This window comes from Giraffa tippelskirchi, chromosome 8 (assembly GCF_054371585.1).
Source record: "Giraffa tippelskirchi isolate mGirTip1 chromosome 8, T2T-mGirTip1v1.2.pri, whole genome shotgun sequence".
NCBI classification, from domain to species: domain Eukaryota; kingdom Metazoa; phylum Chordata; class Mammalia; order Artiodactyla; family Giraffidae; genus Giraffa; species Giraffa tippelskirchi.
This window is the reverse complement of record NC_137282.1, coordinates 69692140-69707338: the sequence shown is the minus strand read 5'-3', so window position 1 is coordinate 69707338 and position 15199 is coordinate 69692140.

Below are 15199 nucleotides of genomic sequence, written 5' to 3'. Positions count from 1 at the left end.
GACCTCTGGTCACGAGCCGCCGGCGCGCGCGTGTCGCCCAGCTGTCTAGGTGTCTGCCCCTCCCCCCCCTTTCCTCACTCTGCCGCCGAGCTGGCGGTGCCCGCGTGTCCACCTGCCGGCCGGGCCTCCCCCACTCGCGACCTGTGCCGCCGAGCCGCCGGCGCGCGCGCATCGCCCGGCTGTCAGGGAGTCTGCCCCTCCCCCCCTCCTTCCCTAACTCGGCCGCAGAGCCGCCAGGAGCCGCGGGTCGACGAGCCCGACGGGGCTCTATCCCCTCCCCCCACTTCCCTAGCTCTGTCGACGAGCTGCGGGTGCCCGCGGGTCCACCTGCGACCGGGGCTCTCCCACTCGCGACCTCGCCCGCCGAGCCGCCAGCGCGCGCCCGTCGCCCGGCTGTCAGGCTGTCTGCCCCTCCCCCGCTCCTCCCCTCACTCTGCCGCCCAGCTGGCGTTGCCCGCGGGCACCTGCCGGCCGGGCCTCTCCCACTGGCGACCTCGCCCGCCCAGCCGCCAGCGCGCGCCCGTCGCCCGCCTGGCAGTGCCCGCGGGTCGACCAGCCGGACGGGGCTCTATCCCCTCCCCCCCTTCCCTAACCCTGCCGACGAGCTGCGGGTGCCCGCGTGTCCACCTGCCGGCCTGGCCTCTCGCACTCGCGACCTCTGGTGACGAGCCGCCAGCGCGCGCGCGTCGCCCGGCTGTCGAGGTGTCTGCCCCGCCCCCCCTTTCCTCACTCTGCCGCCGAGCTGGCGGTGCCCGCGTGTCCACCTGCCGGCCGGGCCTCCCCCACTCGCGACCTGTGCCGCCGAGCCGCCGGCGCGCGCGCATCGCCCGGCTGTCAGGGAGTCTGCCCCTCCCCCCTCCTTCCCCAACTCGGCCGCAGAGCCGCCAGGAGCCGCGGGTCGACGAGCCCGACGGGGCTCTATCCCCTCCCCCCACTTCCCTGACTCTGCCGCCGAGCCGGCGGTGCCCGCGTGTCCACCTGCCGGCCGGGCCTCTCGCACTCGCGATCTCTGGTGACGAGACGCCAGCGCGCGCGCGTCGCCCGCCTGGCTTGGAATCCGCCCCTCCCCCTCCTTCCCTCACTCTGCCGCCGAGCTGGCGCTGCCCGCGGGTCCACCTGCCGGCCGGTGCTCCCATACACGCGACCTCTGGTCACGAGCCGCCGGCGCGCGCGCGTCGCCCGGCTGTCTAGGTGTCTGCCCCTCCCCCCCCTTTCCTCACTCTGCCGCCGAGCTGGCGGTGCCCGCGTGTCCACCTGCCGGCCGGGCCTCCCCCACTCGCAACCTGTGCCGCCGAGCCGCCGGCGCGCGCGCATCGCCCGGCTGTCAGGGAGTCTGCCCCTCCCCCCCTCCTTCCCCAACTCGGCCGCAGAGCCGCCAGGAGCCGCGGGTCGACGAGCCCGACGGGGCTCTATCCCCTCCCCCCACTTCCCTGACTCTGCCGCCGAGCCGGCGGTGCCCCCGTGTCCACCTGCCGGCCGGGCCTCTCGCACTCGCGACCTCTGGTGACGAGACGCCAGCGCGCGCGCGTCGCCCGGCTGTCGAGGTGTCTGCCCCGCCCCCCCTTTCCTCACTCTGCCGCCGAGCTGGCGGTGCCCGCGTGTCCACCTGCCGGCCGGGCCTCCCCCACTCGCGACCTGTGCCGCCGAGCCGCCGGCGCGCGCGCATCGCCCGGCTGTCAGGGAGTCTGCCCCTCCCCCCCTCCTTCCCCAACTCGGCCGCAGAGCCGCCAGGAGCCGCGGGTCGACGAGCCCGACGGGGCTCTATCCCCTCCCCCCACTTCCCTGACTCTGCCGCCGAGCCGGCGGTGCCCCCGTGTCCACCTGCCGGCCGGGCCTCTCGCACTCGCGACCTCTGGTGACGAGCCGCCAGCGCGCGCGCATCGCCCGGCTGTCGAGGTGTCTGCCCCGCCCCCCCTTTCCTCACTCTGCCGCCGAGCTGGCGGTGCCCGCGTGTCCACCTGCCGGCCGGGCCTCCCCCACTCGCGACCTGTGCCGCCGAGCCGCCGGCGCGCGCGCATCGCCCGGCTGTCAGGGAGTCTGCCCCTCCCCCCCTCCTTCCCCAACTCGGCCGCAGAGCCGCCAGGAGCCGCGGGTCGACGAGCCCGACGGGGCTCTATCCCCTCCCCCCACTTCCCTAGCTCTGTCGACGAGCTGCGGGTGCCCGCGGGTCCACCTGCGACCGGGGCTCTCCCACTCGCGACCTCGCCCGCCGAGCCGCCAGCGCGCGCCCGTCGCCCGGCTGTCAGGCTGTCTGCCCCTCCCCCGCTCCTCCCCTCACTCTGCCGCCCAGCTGGCGTTGCCCGCGGGCACCTGCCGGCCGGGCCTCTCCCACTGGCGACCTCGCCCGCCCAGCCGCCAGCGCGCGCCCGTCGCCCGCCTGGCAGTGCCCGCGGGTCGACCAGCCGGACGGGGCTCTATCCCCTCCCCCCCTTCCCTAACCCTGCCGACGAGCTGCGGGTGCCCGCGTGTCCACCTGCCGGCCTGGCCTCTCGCACTCGCGACCTCTGGTGACGAGCCGCCAGCGCGCGCGCGTCGCCCGGCTGTCGAGGTGTCTGCCCCGCCCCCCCTTTCCTCACTCTGCCGCCGAGCTGGCGGTGCCCGCGTGTCCACCTGCCGGCCGGGCCTCCCCCACTCGCGACCTGTGCCGCCGAGCCGCCGGCGCGCGCGCATCGCCCGGCTGTCAGGGAGTCTGCCCCTCCCCCCCTCCTTCCCCAACTCGGCCGCAGAGCCGCCAGGAGCCGCGGGTCGACGAGCCCGACGGGGCTCTATCCCCTCCCCCCACTTCCCTGACTCTGCCGCCGAGCCGGCGGTGCCCGCGTGTCCACCTGCCGGCCGGGCCTCTCGCACTCGCGATCTCTGGTGACGAGACGCCAGCGCGCGCGCGTCGCCCGCCTGGCTTGGAATCCGCCCCTCCCCCTCCTTCCCTCACTCTGCCGCCGAGCTGGCGCTGCCCGCGGGTCCACCTGCCGGCCGGTGCTCCCATACACGCGACCTCTGGTCACGAGCCGCCGGCGCGCGCGCGTCGCCCGGCTGTCTAGGTGTCTGCCCCTCCCCCCCCTTTCCTCACTCTGCCGCCGAGCTGGCGGTGCCCGCGTGTCCACCTGCCGGCCGGGCCTCCCCCACTCGCGACCTGTGCCGCCGAGCCGCCGGCGCGCGCGCATCGCCCGGCTGTCAGGGAGTCTGCCCCTCCCCCCCTCCTTCCCTAACTCGGCCGCAGAGCCGCCAGGAGCCGCGGGTCGACGAGCCCGACGGGGCTCTATCCCCTCCCCCCACTTCCCTAACTCTGTCGACGAGCTGCGGGTGCCCGCGGGGCCACCTGCGACCGGGGCTCTCCCACTCGCGACCTCGCCCGCCGAGCCGCCAGCGCGCGCCCGTCGCCCGGCTGTCAGGCTGTCTGCCCCTCCCCCGCTCCTCCCCTCACTCTGCCGCCCAGCTGGCGTTGCCCGCGGGCACCTGCCGGCCGGGCCTCTCCCACTGGCGACCTCGCCCGCCCAGCCGCCAGCGCGCGCCCGTCGCCCGCCTGGCAGTTCCCGCGGGTCGACCAGCCGGACGGGGCTCTATCCCCTCCCCCCCCTTCCCTAACCCTGCCGACGAGCTGCGGGTGCCCGCGTGTCCACCTGCCGGCCGGGCCTGTCGCACTCGCGACCTCTGGTGACGAGCCGCCAGCGCGCGCGCGTCGCCCGGCTGTCGAGGTGTCTGCCCCGCCCCCCCTTTCCTCACTCTGCCGCCGAGCTGGCGGTGCCCGCGTGTCCACCTGCCGGCCGGGCCTCCCCCACTCGCGACCTGTGCCGCTGAGCCGCCGGCGCGCGCGCATCGCCCGGCTGTCAGGGAGTCTGCCCCTCCCCCCCTCCTTCCCCAACTCGGCCGCAGAGCCGCCAGGAGCCGCGGGTCGACGAGCCCAACGGGGCTCTATCCCCTCCCCCCACTTCCCTGACTCTGCCGCCGAGCCGGCGGTGCCCCCGTGTCCACCTGCCGGCCGGGCCTCTCGCACTCGCGACCTCTGGTGACGAGCCGCCAGCGCGCGCGCGTCGCCCGGCTGTCGAGGTGTCTGCCCCGTCCCCCCTTTCCTCACTCTGCCGCCGAGCTGGCGGTGCCCGCGTGTCCACCTGCCGGCCGGGCCTCCCCCACTCGCGACCTGTGCCGCCGAGCCGCCGGCGCGCGCGCATCGCCCGGCTGTCAGGGAGTCTGCCCCTCCCCCCCTCCTTCCCCAACTCGGCCGCAGAGCCGCCAGGAGCCGCGGGTCGACGAGCCCGACGGGGCTCTATCCCCTCCCCCCACTTCCCTGACTCTGCCGCCGAGCCGGCGGTGCCCGCGTGTCCACCTGCCGGCCGGGCCTCTCGCACTCGCGATCTCTGGTGACGAGACGCCAGCGCGCGCGCGTCGCCCGCCTGGCTTGGAATCCGCCCCTCCCCCTCCTTCCCTCACTCTGCCGCCGAGCTGGCGGTGCCCGCGGGTCCACCTGCCGGCCGGTGCTCCCCTACACGCGACCTCTGGTCACGAGCCGCCGGCGCGCGCGCGTCGCCCGGCTGTCTAGGTGTCTGCCCCTCCCCCCCCTTTCCTCACTCTGCCGCCGAGCTGGCGGTGCCCGCGTGTCCACCTGCCGGCCGGGCCTCCCCCACTCGCGACCTGTGCCGCCGAGCCGCCGGCGCGCGCGCATCGCCCGGCTGTCAGGGAGTCTGCCCCTCCCCCCCTCCTTCCCTAACTCGGCCGCAGAGCCGCCAGGAGCCGCGGGTCGACGAGCCCGACGGGGCTCTATCCCCTCCCCCCACTTCCCTAGCTCTGTCGACGAGCTGCGGGTGCCCGCGGGTCCACCTGCGACCGGGGCTCTCCCACTCGCGACCTCGCCCGCCGAGCCGCCAGCGCGCGCCCGTCGCCCGGCTGTCAGGCTGTCTGCCCCTCCCCCGCTCCTCCCCTCACTCTGCCGCCCAGCTGGCGTTGCCCGCGGGCACCTGCCGGCCGGGCCTCTCCCACTGGCGACCTCGCCCGCCCAGCCGACAGCGCGCGCCCGTCGCCCGCCTGGCAGTGCCCGCGGGTCGACCAGCCGGACGGGGCTCTATCCCCTCCCCCCCTTCCCTAACCCTGCCGACGAGCTGCGGGTGCCCGCGTGTCCACCTGCCGGCCTGGCCTCTCGCACTCGCGACCTCTGGTGACGAGCCGCCAGCGCGCGCGCGTCGCCCGGCTGTCGAGGTGTCTGCCCCGCCCCCCCTTTCCTCACTCTGCCGCCGAGCTGGCGGTGCCCGCGTGTCCACCTGCCGGCCGGGCCTCCCCCACTCGCGACCTGTGCCGCCGAGCCGCCGGCGCGCGCGCATCGCCCTGCTGTCAGGGAGTCTGCCCCTCCCCCCCTCCTTCCCCAACTCGGCCGCAGAGCCGCCAGGAGCCGCGGGTCGACGAGCCCGACGGGGCTCTATCCCCTCCCCCCACTTCCCTGACTCTGCCGCCGAGCCGGCGGTGCCCGCGTGTCCACCTGCCGGCCGGGCCTCTCGCACTCGCGATCTCTGGTGACGAGACGCCAGCGCGCGCGCGTCGCCCGCCTGGCTTGGAATCCGCCCCTCCCCCTCCTTCCCTCACTCTGCCGCCGAGCTGGCGCTGCCCGCGGGTCCACCTGCCGGCCGGTGCTCCCATACACGCGACCTCTGGTCACGAGCCGCCGGCGCGCGCGCGTCGCCCGGCTGTCTAGGTGTCTGCCCCTCCCCCCCTTTCCTCACTCTGCCGCCGAGCTGGCGGTGCCCGCGTGTCCACCTGCCGGCCGGGCCTCCCCCACTCGCGACCTGTGCCGCCGAGCCGCCGGCGCGCGCGCATCGCCCGGCTGTCAGGGAGTCTGCCCCTCCCCCCCTCCTTCCCTAACTCGGCCGCAGAGCCGCCAGGAGCCGCGGGTCGACGAGCCCGACGGGGCTCTATCCCCTCCCCCCACTTCCCTAACTCTGTCGACGAGCTGCGGGTGCCCGCGGGGCCACCTGCGACCGGGGCTCTCCCACTCGCGACCTCGCCCGCCGAGCCGCCAGCGCGCGCCCGTCGCCCGGCTGTCAGGCTGTCTGCCCCTCCCCCGCTCCTCCCCTCACTCTGCCGCCCAGCTGGCGTTGCCCGCGGGCACCTGCCGGCCGGGCCTCTCCCACTGGCGACCTCGCCCGCCCAGCCGCCAGCGCGCGCCCGTCGCCCGCCTGGCAGTTCCCGCGGGTCGACCAGCCGGACGGGGCTCTATCCCCTCCCCCCCCTTCCCTAACCCTGCCGACGAGCTGCGGGTGCCCGCGTGTCCACCTGCCGGCCGGGCCTGTCGCACTCGCGACCTCTGGTGACGAGCCGCCAGCGCGCGCGCGTCGCCCGGCTGTCGAGGTGTCTGCCCCGCCCCCCCTTTCCTCACTCTGCCGCCGAGCTGGCGGTGCCCGCGTGTCCACCTGCCGGCCGGGCCTCCCCCACTCGCGACCTGTGCCGCCGAGCCGCCGGCGCGCGCGCATCGCCCGGCTGTCAGGGAGTCTGCCCCTCCCCCCCTCCTTCCCCAACTCGGCCGCAGAGCCGCCAGGAGCCGCGGGTCGACGAGCCCAACGGGGCTCTATCCCCTCCCCCCACTTCCCTGACTCTGCCGCCGAGCCGGCGGTGCCCCCGTGTCCACCTGCCGGCCGGGCCTCTCGCACTCGCGACCTCTGGTGACGAGCCGCCAGCGCGCGCGCGTCGCCCGGCTGTCGAGGTGTCTGCCCCGCCCCCCCTTTCCTCACTCTGCCGCCGAGCTGGCGGTGCCCGCGTGTCCACCTGCCGGCCGGGCCTCCCCCACTCGCGACCTGTGCCGCCGAGCCGCCGGCGCGCGCGCATCGCCCGGCTGTCAGGGAGTCTGCCCCTCCCCCCCTCCTTCCCCAACTCGGCCGCAGAGCCGCCAGGAGCCGCGGGTCGACGAGCCCGACGGGGCTCTATCCCCTCCCCCCACTTCCCTGACTCTGCCGCCGAGCCGGCGGTGCCCGCGTGTCCACCTGCCGGCCGGGCCTCTCGCACTCGCGATCTCTGGTGACGAGACGCCAGCGCGCGCGCGTCGCCCGCCTGGCTTGGAATCCGCCCCTCCCCCTCCTTCCCTCACTCTGCCGCCGAGCTGGCGGTGCCCGCGGGTCCACCTGCCGGCCGGTGCTCCCCTACACGCGACCTCTGGTCACGAGCCGCCGGCGCGCGCGCGTCGCCCGGCTGTCTAGGTGTCTGCCCCTCCCCCCCCTTTCCTCACTCTGCCGCCGAGCTGGCGGTGCCCGCGTGTCCACCTGCCGGCCGGGCCTCCCCCACTCGCGACCTGTGCCGCCGAGCCGCCGGCGCGCGCGCATCGCCCGGCTGTCAGGGAGTCTGCCCCTCCCCCCCTCCTTCCCTAACTCGGCCGCAGAGCCGCCAGGAGCCGCGGGTCGACGAGCCCGACGGGGCTCTATCCCCTCCCCCCACTTCCCTAGCTCTGTCGACGAGCTGCGGGTGCCCGCGGGTCCACCTGCGACCGGGGCTCTCCCACTCGCGACCTCGCCCGCCGAGCCGCCAGCGCGCGCCCGTCGCCCGGCTGTCAGGCTGTCTGCCCCTCCCCCGCTCCTCCCCTCACTCTGCCGCCCAGCTGGCGTTGCCCGCGGGCACCTGCCGGCCGGGCCTCTCCCACTGGCGACCTCGCCCGCCCAGCCGACAGCGCGCGCCCGTCGCCCGCCTGGCAGTGCCCGCGGGTCGACCAGCCGGACGGGGCTCTATCCCCTCCCCCCCTTCCCTAACCCTGCCGACGAGCTGCGGGTGCCCGCGTGTCCACCTGCCGGCCTGGCCTCTCGCACTCGCGACCTCTGGTGACGAGCCGCCAGCGCGCGCGCGTCGCCCGGCTGTCGAGGTGTCTGCCCCGCCCCCCCTTTCCTCACTCTGCCGCCGAGCTGGCGGTGCCCGCGTGTCCACCTGCCGGCCGGGCCTCCCCCACTCGCGACCTGTGCCGCCGAGCCGCCGGCGCGCGCGCATCGCCCTGCTGTCAGGGAGTCTGCCCCTCCCCCCCTCCTTCCCCAACTCGGCCGCAGAGCCGCCAGGAGCCGCGGGTCGACGAGCCCGATGGGGCTCTATCCCCTCCCCCCACTTCCCTGACTCTGCCGCCGAGCCGGCGGTGCCCGCGTGTCCACCTGCCGGCCGGGCCTCTCGCACTCGCGATCTCTGGTGACGAGACGCCAGCGCGCGCGCGTCGCCCGCCTGGCTTGGAATCCGCCCCTCCCCCTCCTTCCCTCACTCTGCCGCCGAGCTGGCGCTGCCCGCGGGTCCACCTGCCGGCCGGTGCTCCCATACACGCGACCTCTGGTCACGAGCCGCCGGCGCGCGCGCGTCGCCCGGCTGTCTAGGTGTCTGCCCCTCCCCCCCCTTTCCTCACTCTGCCGCCGAGCTGGCGGTGCCCGCGTGTCCACCTGCCGGCCGGGCCTCCCCCACTCGCGACCTGTGCCGCCGAGCCGCCGGCGCGCGCGCATCGCCCGGCTGTCAGGGAGTCTGCCCCTCCCCCCCTCCTTCCCCAACTCGGCCGCAGAGCCGCCAGGAGCCGCGGGTCGACGAGCCCGACGGGGCTCTATCCCCTCCCCCCACTTCCCTGACTCTGCCGCCGAGCCGGCGGTGCCCCCGTGTCCACCTGCCGGCCGGGCCTCTCGCACTCGCGACCTCTGGTGACGAGCCGCCAGCGCGCGCGCGTCGCCCGGCTGTCGAGGTGTCTGCCCCGCCCCCCCTTTCCTCACTCTGCCGCCGAGCTGGCGGTGCCCGCGTGTCCACCTGCCGGCCGGGCCTCCCCCACTCGCGACCTGTGCCGCCGAGCCGCCGGCGCGCGCGCATCGCCCGGCTGTCAGGGAGTCTGCCCCTCCCCCCCTCCTTCCCCAACTCGGCCGCAGAGCCGCCAGGAGCCGCGGGTCGACGAGCCCGACGGGGCTCTATCCCCTCCCCCCACTTCCCTGACTCTGCCGCCGAGCCGGCGGTGCCCCCGTGTCCACCTGCCGGCCGGGCCTCTCGCACTCGCGACCTCTGGTGACGAGCCGCCAGCGCGCGCGCATCGCCCGGCTGTCGAGGTGTCTGCCCCGCCCCCCCTTTCCTCACTCTGCCGCCGAGCTGGCGGTGCCCGCGTGTCCACCTGCCGGCCGGGCCTCCCCCACTCGCGACCTGTGCCGCCGAGCCGCCGGCGCGCGCGCATCGCCCGGCTGTCAGGGAGTCTGCCCCTCCCCCCTCCTTCCCCAACTCGGCCGCAGAGCCGCCAGGAGCCGCGGGTCGACGAGCCCGACGGGGCTCTATCCCCTCCCCCCACTTCCCTAGCTCTGTCGACGAGCTGCGGGTGCCCGCGGGTCCACCTGCGACCGGGGCTCTCCCACTCGCGACCTCGCCCGCCGAGCCGCCAGCGCGCGCCCGTCGCCCGGCTGTCAGGCTGTCTGCCCCTCCCCCGCTCCTCCCCTCACTCTGCCTTCCAGCTGGCGTTGCCCGCGGGCACCTGCCGGCCGGGCCTCTCCCACTGGCGACCTCGCCCGCCCAGCCGCCAGCGCGCGCCCGTCGCCCGCCTGGCAGTGCCCGCGGGTCGACCAGCCGGACGGGGCTCTATCCCCTCCCCCCCTTCCCTAACCCTGCCGACGAGCTGCGGGTGCCCGCGTGTCCACCTGCCGGCCGGGCCTCCCCCACTCGCGACCTGTGCCGCCGAGCCGCCGGCGCGCGCGCATCGCCCGGCTGTCAGGGAGTCTGCCCCTCCCCCCCTCCTTCCCCAACTCGGCCGCAGAGCCGCCAGGAGCCGCGGGTCGACGAGCCCGACGGGGCTCTATCCCCTCCCCCCACTTCCCTGACTCTGCCGCCGAGCCGGCGGTGCCCGCGTGTCCACCTGCCGGCCGGGCCTCTCGCACTCGCGATCTCTGGTGACGAGACGCCAGCGCGCGCGCGTCGCCCGCCTGGCTTGGAATCCGCCCCTCCCCCTCCTTCCCTCACTCTGCCGCCGAGCTGGCGCTGCCCGCGGGTCCACCTGCCGGCCGTTGCTCCCCTACACGCGACCTCTGGTCACGAGCCGCCGGCGCGCGCGCGTCGCCCGGCTGTCTAGGTGTCTGCCCCTCCCCCCCTTTCCTCACTCTGCCGCCGAGCTGGCGGTGCCCGCGTGTCCACCTGCCGGCCGGGCCTCCCCCACTCGCGACCTGTGCCGCCGAGCCGCCGGCGCGCGCGCATCGCCCGGCTGTCAGGGAGTCTGCCCCTCCCCCCCTCCTTCCCTAACTCGGCCGCAGAGCCGCCAGGAGCCGCGGGTCGACGAGCCCGACGGGGCTCTATCCCCTCCCCCCACTTCCCTAACTCTGTCGACGAGCTGCGGGTGCCCGCGGGGCCACCTGCGACCGGGGCTCTCCCACTCGCGACCTCGCCCGCCGAGCCGCCAGCGCGCGCCCGTCGCCCGGCTGTCAGGCTGTCGGCCCCTCCCCCGCTCCTCCCCTCACTCTGCTGCCCAGCTGGCGTTGCCCGCGGGCACCTGCCGGCCGGGCCTCTCCCACTGGCGACCTCGCCCGCCCAGCCGCCAGCGCGCGCCCGTCGCCCGCCTGGCAGTGCCCGCGGGTCGACCAGCCGGACGGGGCTCTATCCCCTCCCCCCCTTCCCTAACCCTGCCGACGAGCTGCGGGTGCCCGCGTGTCCACCTGCCGGCCTGGCCTCTCGCACTCGCGACCTCTGGTGACGAGCCGCCAGCGCGCGCGCGTCGCCCGGCTGTCGAGGTGTCTGCCCCGCCCCCCCTTTCCTCACTCTGCCGCCGAGCTGGCGGTGCCCGCGTGTCCACCTGCCGGCCGGGCCTCCCCCACTCGCGACCTGTGCCGCCGAGCCGCCGGCGCGCGCGCATCGCCCGGCTGTCAGGGAGTCTGCCCCTCCCCCCTCCTTCCCCAACTCGGCCGCAGAGCCGCCAGGAGCCGCGGGTCGACGAGCCCGACGGGGCTCTATCCCCTCCCCCCACTTCCCTGACTCTGCCGCCGAGCCGGCGGTGCCCGCGTGTCCACCTGCCGGCCGGGCCTCTCGCACTCGCGATCTCTGGTGACGAGACGCCAGCGCGCGCGCGTCGCCCGCCTGGCTTGGAATCCGCCCCTCCCCCTCCTTCCCTCACTCTGCCGCCGAGCTGGCGCTGCCCGCGGGTCCACCTGCCGGCCGGTGCTCCCATACACGCGACCTCTGGTCACGAGCCGCCGGCGCGCGCGCGTCGCCCGGCTGTCTAGGTGTCTGCCCCTCCCCCCCCTTTCCTCACTCTGCCGCCGAGCTGGCGGTGCCCGCGTGTCCACCTGCCGGCCGGGCCTCCCCCACTCGCGACCTGTGCCGCCGAGCCGCCGGCGCGCGCGCATCGCCCGGCTGTCAGGGAGTCTGCCCCTCCCCCCCTCCTTCCCTAACTCGGCCGCAGAGCCGCCAGGAGCCGCGGGTCGACGAGCCCGACGGGGCTCTATCCCCTCCCCCCACTTCCCTAACTCTGTCGACGAGCTGCGGGTGCCCGCGGGGCCACCTGCGACCGGGGCTCTCCCACTCGCGACCTCGCCCGCCGAGCCGCCAGCGCGCGCCCGTCGCCCGGCTGTCAGGCTGTCTGCCCCTCCCCCGCTCCTCCCCTCACTCTGCCGCCCAGCTGGCGTTGCCCGCGGGCACCTGCCGGCCGGGCCTCTCCCACTGGCGACCGCGCCCGCCCAGCCGCCAGCGCGCGCCCGTCGCCCGCCTGGCAGTGCCCGCGGGTCGACCAGCCGGATGGGGCTCTATCCCCTTCCCCCCTTCCCTAACCCTGCCGACGAGCTGCGGGTGCCCGCGTGTCCACCTGCCGGCCTGGCCTCTCGCACTCCCGACCTCTGGTGACGAGCCGCCAGCGCGCGCGCGTCGCCCGGCTGTCGAGGTGTCTGCCCCGCCCCCCCTTTCCTCACTCTGCCGCCGAGCTGGCGGTGCCCGCGTGTCCACCTGCCGGCCGGGCCTCCCCCACTCGCGACCTGTGCCGCCGAGCCGCCGGCGCGCGCGCATCGCCCGGCTGTCAGGGAGTCTGCCCCTCCCCCCTCCTTCCCCAACTCGGCCGCAGAGCCGCCAGGAGCCGCGGGTCGACGAGCCCGACGGGGCTCTATCCCCTCCCCCCACTTCCCTGACTCTGCCGCCGAGCTGGCGGTGCCCGCGTGTCCACCTGCCGGCCGGGCCTCCCCCACTCGCGACCTGTGCCGCCGAGCCGCCGGCGCGCGCGCATCGCCCGGCTGTCAGGGAGTCTGCCCCTCGCCCCCTCCTTCCCCAACTCGGCCGCAGAGCCGCCAGGAGCCGCGGGTCGACGAGCCCGACGGGGCTCTATCCCCTCCCCCCACTTCCCTGACTCTGCCGCCGAGCCGGCGGTGCCCGCGTGTCCACCTGCCGGCCGGGCCTCTCGCACTCGCGATCTCTGGTGACGAGACGCCAGCGCGCGCGCGTCGCCCGCCTGGCTTGGAATCCGCCCCTCCCCCTCCTTCCTTCACTCTGCCGCCGAGCTGGCAGTGCCCGCGGGTCCACCTGCCGGCCGGGCCTGTCGCACTCGCGACCTCTGGTCACGAGCCGCCAGCGCGCGCGCGTCGCCCGGCTGTCGAGGTGTCTGCCCCGCCCCCCCTTTCCTCACTCTGCCGCCGAGCTGGCGGTGCCCGCGTGTCCACCTGCCGGCCGGGCCTCCCCCACTCGCGACCTGTGCCGCCGAGCCGCCGGCGCGCGCGCATCGCCCGGCTGTCAGGGAGTTCTGCCCCTCCCCCCCGCCTTCCCCAACTCGGCCGCAGAGCCGCCAGGAGCCGCGGGTCGACGAGCCCGACGGGGCTCTATCCCCTCCCCCCACTTCCCTGACTCTGCCGCCGAGCCGGCGGTGCCCCCGTGTCCACCTGCCGGCCGGGCCTCTCGCACTCGCGACCTCTGGTGACGAGCCGCCAGCGCGCGCGCATCGCCCGGCTGTCGAGGTGTCTGCCCCGCCCCCCCTTTCCTCACTCTGCCGCCGAGCTGGCGGTGCCCGCGTGTCCACCTGCCGGCCGGGCCTCCCCCACTCGCGACCTGTGCCGCCGAGCCGCCGGCGCGCGCGCATCGCCCGGCTGTCAGGGAGTCTGCCCCTCCCCCCCTCCTTCCCCAACTCGGCCGCAGAGCCGCCAGGAGCCGCGGGTCGACGAGCCCGACGGGGCTCTATCCCCTCCCCCCACTTCCCTGACTCTGCCGCCGAGCCGGCGGTGCCCGCGTGTCCACCTGCCGGCCGGGCCTCTCGCACTCGCGATCTCTGGTGACGAGACGCCAGCGCGCGCGCGTCGCCCGCCTGGCTTGGAATCCGCCCCTCCCCCTCCTTCCCTCACTCTGCCGCCGAGCTGGCGGTGCCCGCGGGTCCACCTGCCGGCCGGTGCTCCCCTACACGCGACCTCTGGTCACGAGCCGCCGGCGCGCGCGCGTCGCCCGGCTGTCTAGGTGTCTGCCCCTCCCCCCCCTTTCCTCACTCTGCCGCCGAGCTGGCGGTGCCCGCTTGTCCACCTGCCGGCCGGGCCTCCCCCACTCGCGACCTGTGCCGCCGAGCCGCCGGCGCGCGCGCATCGCCCGGCTGTCAGGGAGTCTGCCCCTCCCCCCCTCCTTCCCTAACTCGGCCGCAGAGCCGCCAGGAGCCGCGGGTCGACGAGCCCGACGGGGCTCTATCCCCTCCCCCCACTTCCCTAACTCTGTCGACGAGCTGCGGGTGCCCGCGGGGCCACCTGCGACCGGGGCTCTCCCACTCGCGACCTCGCCCGCCGAGCCGCCAGCGCGCGCCCGTCGCCCGGCTGTCAGGCTGTCGGCCCCTCCCCCGCTCCTCCCCTCACTCTGCCGCCCAGCTGGCGTTGCCCGCGGGCACCTGCCGGCCGGGCCTCTCCCACTGGCGACCTCGCCCGCCCAGCCGCCAGCGCGCGCCCGTCGCCCGCCTGGCAGTGCCCGCGGGTCGACCAGCCGGACGGGGCTCTATCCCCTCCCCCCCTTCCCTAACCCTGCCGACGAGCTGCGGGTGCCCGCGTGTCCACCTGCCGGCCTGGCCTCTCGCACTCGCGACCTCTGGTGACGAGCCGCCAGCGCGCGCGCGTCGCCCGGCTGTCGAGGTGTCTGCCCCGCCCCCCCTTTCCTCACTCTGCCGCCGAGCTGGCGGTGCCCGCGTGTCCACCTGCCGGCCGGGCCTCCCCCACTCGCGACCTGTGCCGCCGAGCCGCCGGCGCGCGCGCATCGCCCGGCTGTCAGGGAGTCTGCCCCTCCCCCCCTCCTTCCCTAACTCGGCCGCAGAGCCGCCAGGAGCCGCGGGTCGACGAGCCCGACGGGGCTCTATCCCCTCCCCCCACTTCCCTGACTCTGCCGCCGAGCCGGCGGTGCCCGCGTGTCCACCTGCCGGCCGGGCCTCTCGCACTCGCGATCTCTGGTGACGAGACGCCAGCGCGCGCGCGTCGCCCGCCTGGCTTGGAATCCGCCCCTCCCCCTCCTTCCTTCACTCTGCCGCCGAGCTGGCGGTGCCCGCGGGTCCACCTGTCGGCCGGGCCTGTCGCACTCGCGACCTCTGGTCACGAGCCGCCAGCGCGCGCGCGTCGCCCGGCTGTCGAGGTGTCTGCCCCGCCCCCCCTTTCCTCACTCTGCCGCCGAGCTGGCGGTGCCCGCGGGTCCACCTGCCGGCCGGTGCTCCCCTACACGCGACCTCTGGTCACGAGCCGCCGGAGCGCGCGCGTCGCCCGGCTGTCTAGGTGTCTGCCCCTCCCCCCCCTTTCCTCACTCTGCCGCCGAGCTGGCGGTGCCCGCGTGTCCACCTGCCGGCCGGGCCTCCCCCACTCGCGACCTGTGCCGCCGAGCCGCCGGCGCGCGCGCATCGCCCGGCTGTCAGGGAGTCTGCCCCTCCCCCCCTCCTTCCCTAACTCGGCCGCAGAGCCGCCAGGAGCCGCGGGTCGACGAGCCCGACGGGGCTCTATCCCCTCCCCCCACTTCCCTAACTCTGTCGACGAGCTGCGGGTGCCCGCGGGGCCACCTGCGACCGGGGCTCTCCCACTCGCGACCTCGCCCGCCGAGCCGCCAGCGCGCGCCCGTCGCCCGGCTGTCAGGCTGTCTGCCCCTCCCCCGCTCCTCCCCTCACTCTGCCGCCCAGCTGGCGTTGCCCGCGGGCACCTGCCGGCCGGGCCTCTCCCACTGGCGACCTCGCCCGCCCAGCCGCCAGGGCGCGCCCGTCGCCCGCCTGGCAGTGCCCGCGGGTCGACCAGCCGGACGGGGCTCTATCCCCTCCCCCCCTTCCCTAACCCTGCCGACG